Here is a 7,432-nt window from a genome sequence, read left to right as displayed (position 1 = left end):
TATGCCTTTGTGAATTTTCATACTCCTTTCTAAGTTTGGTTCAGTTTCCAATGTTTTATCCTTTGCGTTTTCAATGTCATAAAATATTTTCATGTGTTTTTTTTTGGTGGATGGTGGTAGTTTTTCCATACCACTCTGTTGTTAACCCTCTACACCAGTGCCATACCATATAAGTTTATTATGCTAACACTTTGTGCTAGTTTGAATGTATTATGTCCCCCCAAATGCCATTATCTTTGATGCAATCTTGTGTGGGCACACATATTAGTGTTGATTAGATTGTAATTCTTTGATTGTTTTCATGGAGATGCAACCCACCTAACTGTAGGTGATAACTCTGATTAGATAATTTGCATGGAGGTGTGGCCCTGCCCATTCACTGTGGGCCTTGATTAGTTTACTAGAGCACTATATAAGCTCAGACAGAAGGAATGAGCTTACTACAGCCAAGAGGGACACTTTGAAGAATGCACAGGAGCTGAGAGAGGAGCTGCAACTTACAGAGACATTTTGGAGATGACCTTTGAAAGCAGACTTTTGCTCAGGAGAAGCTAAGAGAGGACAAGCTCCACAAGAGCAACTAAGAGTGACATTTTTGAGGAGCTACAGCCTAGAGAGGAACATCCTGGGAGAAAGCCCTTTTGAAACCAGAGCTCTGGAGCAGATGCCAGCCTCGTGCCTTCCCAGCTAGCAGAGGTTTTCTGGATGCCATTGGCCTTCCTTCAGTGAAGGTACCTTAGACACTTTTATGGCCTTAAGACTGTAACTGTGTAACCAAATAAACCCCGTTTATAATAGCCAATCCATTTCTGGAGTTTTGCATTCTGGCAGTATTAGCAAACTGGAACAGACTATTTAGATTTGTGGTACTACTCTGTGGGTTACATGCCTTTAAACAACAATTTATGAACACATTTGCCTTCAGTGCATCACTGATACTTATAATCCCTTTAAGAACCACAGTCACACCTGACCAGTTGTAGTGTTAATTGCCTGTCCAGAAGTCCATCTAAGATAATAAGCTTTACAATTTGAAATAATTCTTTGGTTCATTGGCTGGGTTGATGAAGCTATGTTTGGCTGTGAAAAACAAATTTTCACATTTTTAGTCAAGTACCCAAGAGAATCAGTGTGAATTGGACTATTATGCAACAGTAGTGGTTCTTTGAAAATTAAATTATTCTGCCTCTAGTACCTCTCTACCACTGGGAGATAAAGAGGCCACACAGGTGCCTGTTGTGTGGTCTGTGTATGTGTAACTGATGCATGGTAACCAATAACAGACTTTGAAAGATGTGATATGATTGGTCACTGATCATGGTGCACACCGTTTATTTAGGTAGTGAATTGTGAATTGAAGAGCTAGTAGCCAAATTTGTACTTTATGCAATCACTCACAGTTAATATGCCATGGTAACTGAATTTGAACCATGTTTTTGGGGGACTAGTGTTAATTAACTAAGCCATGGCAACTGAAACCTGTTCAAAGCAAGGATTGCCTGTACTAAGTTCAACATATTAGCGTGAAAAAGTGCTGAGGCTTTTTTTTTTTTCCCAAATGGTAACAGTAAGCTTTAAAAATGTAAATAAATAATTTTAATTGGTTGCTCCTTGAAGTATAAATTATTACTTTAACTTCCTTACTTTCATAAGAGGGAGGGTAGATGGAATCCGGCACCATTCTTAACATGCAGCTCAGGAAGGCAATAGGAAAGCAAGATTTCCATTTCCCCTTGCACATAGTCAGTCAAGCAACCACAGTAGGCTGCAACTTTATTGTACTTGTGCATACAGTGGAAGACCACACAGATCTTCTCTGATTTGGCCTACACTGAGTGGCATCTGCAACAAGAAAATGTGCCCATGAATACATTCATCTTTGAGAAATTGTGAAGATTTACAGGAGTGGGCAACAGGCTTAGTGGAAAGTCCTCAGCCTGGTAAATCAACAAAAGGGAAAATTTTCCTCAGGTCCTAGTAACTTTGAAAGTAATTTTAACAGGCTTGTTGAAATATAGTTTACATACTGTAAAATTCCCCCATTGTAAGTGTACAGTTCAATGACTTTCAAAAACAAGAGACACTTCATGAATTTGCATGTCATCCTTGTGCAAAGTCCTGATAATCTTTACTGAGTTGTTCTATCTTTTGTTTATGTGCTGCCTAGTCACACTCTCTGAATTTTAATTTTGACAGGGAATTACAATCTAAAATGTTTCAGGAACACAGGGGAAAAGATATCATAGTATTTATTTTTATGAAGGGGATTGTACATGCATAATTAAGTACATAATTATATTTAATATATTTAATTGGTTCGGAAGCATTTAAGATAATATGTAGATAGATAAATATCCAGATTCAACTGAACTATACTGAATATTCATATCGGTTTTAGGTGATAATTGTTCTTCCTATTTTATACATGAAAGAAGAAATTTCAGCAAGATTTAAGAACTCTACTTAGGGACACAACTGGTAAATTTTGGAACTGGGATACGATTGCTGGGATATGATCTTCCATCTTCCTGCTGATGTTACATTGGGCTGAAGAAGGTTCTTATCTAGTGATGATTACCTATAATTCTAATAGGTAATACTAATGGGTATTATTTATTGAGATTTTACATAGCCAAGTGCTATTCTAAGTTCTTTACATGTGGTAGTTCATTTAGTCATTATGAGAACTCTATGAGGTAAGTGTTGGTATTTTCGGTGGTGCACAGATGAGTCAAATTGTGTCACAGTGAGGTTAGGCATCATGACCAGTGTTACGTAAATGATAGGTATCACATTTGGGACCATGGTTTTGGGGTTCATCATTATATCTGCTTCACATTACCTTCCTTAATGACCACTGTCCACTGATGGAAGTGACAAAACCTGGGCTCCCTGTTAGAACTTTTCTTTTGAAGTAGAAGAGGACAAAAGAAAGAATGGAAAATAAAATTTTTCATAACTCTCTGGATAGGTTTTTCCATGTTTCTGGGAACTCAAAATCAAAATCCATGCCTATGGATGTCTATTACTACATATTCATATTTTGGAATTTGAAGTATTGAATTAGTAATACAGTACAGTTAAAAAATTGAATGATTGTCTGGTACACTAAAGGGAAAAGAGAATTTCAGACAAAGGGAAATGTGCCCAATATTGTTCTCCAGGATGGTTTTACCTGCAGATCTCTCTGTGTGAGATTGCTCAGCCCACATATATGGCATGGGTCATGCCTTTATCTCATTTAGCCTCTTTTCAACAGTAGTCTTCCTGGACACTCTTATTTGGAATAGCAACCTGCCTGCATTTTCTCTCTCTGGTTTTATTTTATATTTTTTCCTTTGCAGTGATGACCACCTAATATAAGAGTGGTACTTCCAACCCAATGCAAAATGACAGGAACTTTCCTAACCTCTTCATTGTGTCTGTATTTCCTTTTTTTCTCAGTGAATACTGGCTCCCAAGGATACAGAGGGTGATAAAATCAGAAAAATCTCAAAATTGCTTATTTGTTCTGTATGATACTGACCAACTCAGAGTAATATACCAATACAACCACCAGTATGGTTAATGAAAATATTAACTTTGTCTTGCTTTTTCTCTCCTTATTCTCCACCATTTTTAAAATATTTGTTCTGGACCTACATTGCCAAGTATGTAGTCATTCCATATCATACTCTCTCCCTCTTGACCCTTATTTAGTCTTAGTGCTATAGTTAACTAAATATTTATGTCAATGTCTTATGTCAATGTCTCTCTAGTCATTTTGCTTGTCTGAACCTTGTTCTCTAGTAGATTCCTCAGTAAAGGCTCATGGGAACAATATTCCTGGAGTTCTCGTGTATTGATAAAAGTTTAGTTCTGTCCTTTGTACTAAAAAATCTTTTTTGTTGGATAAAAAAATCCTTGAATCATAGTTTCTCTTTCCTCAAGCAACTTAAATATATTATGGCTTTTTGTTCTGGCATAAAGGGTTGCTGTTGAAAGTTTTAATAATTATCTAATTTTCTTTCCCTTATATGTCATGTGCTCTTCATTTTCTAGGTGTCCAAAAAACTTTTTCTTTCCTTTTTGTAAAATTTTAGTCTAACAATTTTACTGGAATATGTGTTGGTCTAGTTGTTCTAGGAAAATATTCTCTGGGACGTAGTGTACACTTCCCATATACAGTTTTAAATATTTTATTTCTAGAAAATGTTCTGGGATTACTGGCTTTAATATTTGTTCTCTTTTCTTACTTTGTTTCTCTTCTCTTTTCTTCAGTAATCCAAATGCTCAAACTATATGTCTGTCTTCAATACTGTTTACTTTCTCTTAACTCATTTTTCTTTTTCCTTCATTTTTTTTTTTTACTTATGCCTTTATCTGTTTTGTTTATACCCATTTGTGTTACTTCTAATTTATTTTTCATTTTTGAAATACTTTTTTATTCTTTCTAATTATTGCTTCATTCTGGCACCTTATTTCTGAGGTTTCCTAATTCTGATTTATGTTGTTCATTCATGTCTGTATCATGCGGTTAATGTTTTTAGCTAATTTTGAAATAGTAGGTTACAGTTCTGTGGGCATATTTTTTGGCAAGCTTTTATTGTTTTTAAGTATACTGGTCCAACTTTCCCCCCTTTTTTTCTTATAATATGTCCTATGGGATATAGCCTTCATACATTTATGTTGCTCATGTTTATGTGAAATTAATTTTCCTGAGGTGGGTTTAGGAAAACTTATGCAACTTTAAAGAGCTTCCTCTTCTCTTGTTTCTATGTTGTGTTGAAAACTGTGGTAATGTGCTGTCTGTTATTTTATCTGTACTTCTTCCCTCTTATCTTCTTTGTTGTCCCTATCCTACTCAATTTTGATGCTATACCCAGCAGTTTCTGCTCAGTGTCAGTTTTGAGGTTAACAAGTGCCCTCTGCTCCTTCTTGAACAAACACATTGCAGTCTCAGCTGCTGTTACCAAATTGGCCCTTGTTTTCCAGAGAGTAACTTTTGGAGATTTTAATGTTATCCTGTTCTCAGGCTAGAAAGAAAGCCCTGTTGCTTTTTTCCTCTTCCTTCTGCCCAAATGCAGATATTAGGCAGATATTGAGGCTGTTGGTGGTTTGTCTCCCCCCATTTATTTTGAGATTCATGGGGATAATTATTCATGTAGTTTTGTTTTAAGCACTGTCTCTGGTTTATTGGTAGCACTATCTAAATATTCTGCTTATGAGGAGATTTGGGGAGATTAAAATCCATGCTTCCACCACTGCCATCTTCTTAGAATCATACCCCAAGTGTAGTTTTTCAATATGTGCAGTTAATAGCATGGTGGCAATTTGATTATCCTCAGTGAAGGTTTTCTAATAATCAGTTGAGTGTCATGATACATACATTTATATTTTTACGTTAAAGCTAAATATTAACTGCCTAATCTGAAGCTGTTAGTGGTCTTTTATAGGTAGTGCTGTTCAGGGAGACCCAAGTTCATCATGAAATAATTTCTTATGATTTTTATCTCAGAGTAAGCAGAAAAAAATTCTTTTATTTTTCTAGTGATTTAGTAAGAGAGCTTTCAGAGTCATATTTTCCCCTGGCAGAACATAATTTTATTGGAAAAAAACTTTAACTAGACTGATTTAAAGCTAAATGTCCATTCAAACAGTCATGTTTGAAGTGTTTTAAAGGCCAGTTTTACTCAAATGTTGGAAATATAAAAAAGAATATAAAGGAAACCATTGTGCCTACTTGGAGGCAATTTTTTCCCTAGAGTTGGAGTATTTGTTGTGGGCAATAGGAGAATATTGTCCTATTCATGATATTAGTAGTAGCTACTTCTAAAGAAAGGAAGGCTTACAGAGGCTACTCTTAGAGTGCTGTGAAATGATCCAAAGTGGAAGGAGAAGAAATGGAAACGTGTTCTTGCTTGAAAGAGTGTATGTTCATAAAAATGAGCAGTTATAATAGTCTTTCATCCCAACTCCTGCAGATAAAAATCTATCTCTGCATGGTTTTCTAAAGCCTTCTTACCTTGCTTTCACAGAGCAAGGAAACATGAATGAACACAGGGCAAATTTTTTGTCAAGTTGTGATGGTGAGAAAAATAGGAAATAAACAGAACTCAAAATTTTCATGAAACTGAATTCTCTTTTCTCTTACATCAGCCATTTCCTGATAAATTACATATGTTTGTTAAAAAAAAAATACTAGTGAGTTTATACTCCATTGGTAGAATGTCCCCTGTCCCAGATAGCTGGACTTATAGATAATGTTTACAGATTTCTAATGCAAATCTTTCTTTCTTACTTTACAGTAATGTCATTGCAGTTTTCTATGAAAATAGCAATACAAAGCATATTTTTCATCCATTATGTCATAAAATTTTACATTAGTTTCATCTCCTGCTAATTGTCTTTACTTATCAGTGCAATTATTATAATGAGCAGAGTAATACTTCCACGTGCAAGCAAGTATCTGTCATCCCAAGTACTCTCCAATTTTAGTTCATTTTCCTTAAATGAATTTGGATTCCTTTGGAGGGAGACAAATGCAGTTTATATGTCTTCTGATTTATTTTTTCACATTTATTTTACATATATAAACACATACATATATGTATATATATTGAGCTTTGAGATGTCGATGTTTCTGCAAGAATTAAGGAAAGTCCTACAGGGATTTCTCTCCTAAATTCCATGTAAGGGGATAGGGAGAAAAATTTGTTATGTAGTTGATATTAGGCATTAATTACTGAGAATTTTACACAGGGAGTGAGAAATGTGGTGCTTCTTGACTTTTCTCAATAAAAAAATAGAACCATGCAAACAGTGTTCTCAAATATTTAACCTGAAGTGCAGATTATTAGATAATATAATCCTAGATGCACATTATTGTATATTAAAATTGGACATTTCTTAATATTGACCAGGGGTGGGATGAGATCATTTACTTTAAGTAAAAGATTGAGTATGTAGTAATAAAACAAATATAGGATATTCATTTATTCATCCATTCAGCAAGCACTTAGTGGACATATATGCTTCAAGCTTTGTTGCAACATTCTGCATATTTTGTTTGTATATTTATTTTTACCTAGAATTTTTATTTTTAATGACTAAACTATATTGAGCTGATAGTTGTGACACTTGGCTCAAGAGCTGTGGTCTGTGGTGAAATTGCAGGTTGATCTATGGCTGAGTATTCAATCTCTCTTCATCTCACATAGGAAATAGGAAGAAAATTGTTCTTATTATGCACTGTGTCTAGAAACATGATTAGTGTGAGTACAGGCTAGTCATAATTCAAAAGTACCTCAAATTCCTAAATGAATGATGCTGAGGAGTCAGCTTAAGGTTATCAGTGCCTTTCATATTTCAGGCACCAAAGTGGAGAAAGATGGCTAGCTGGCTTTATGAAAAATAACCAGGTGTCATTGTGGAAAGGAGAAAAATGTACCTC

General features: G+C 35.0%; 1 non-coding gene across 1 annotated transcript; it reads right to left on the bottom strand.

Moving 5' to 3' along the window:
* Nucleotides 1–2,069: 2,069 nt before the first annotated feature.
* Nucleotides 2,070–2,173, bottom strand: LOC119530701. Its single transcript, XR_005216091.1, has one exon. It is a non-coding gene; the product is annotated as a U6 spliceosomal RNA (small nuclear RNA).
* Nucleotides 2,174–7,432: the final 5,259 nt, after the last annotated feature.

This window comes from Choloepus didactylus, chromosome 3 (assembly GCF_015220235.1).
Source record: "Choloepus didactylus isolate mChoDid1 chromosome 3, mChoDid1.pri, whole genome shotgun sequence".
Classification (NCBI taxonomy): Eukaryota; Metazoa; Chordata; class Mammalia; order Pilosa; family Megalonychidae; genus Choloepus; species Choloepus didactylus.
Note: the sequence above shows the minus strand (reverse complement) of the source record. Positions and strands in the feature narration are given on the sequence as shown.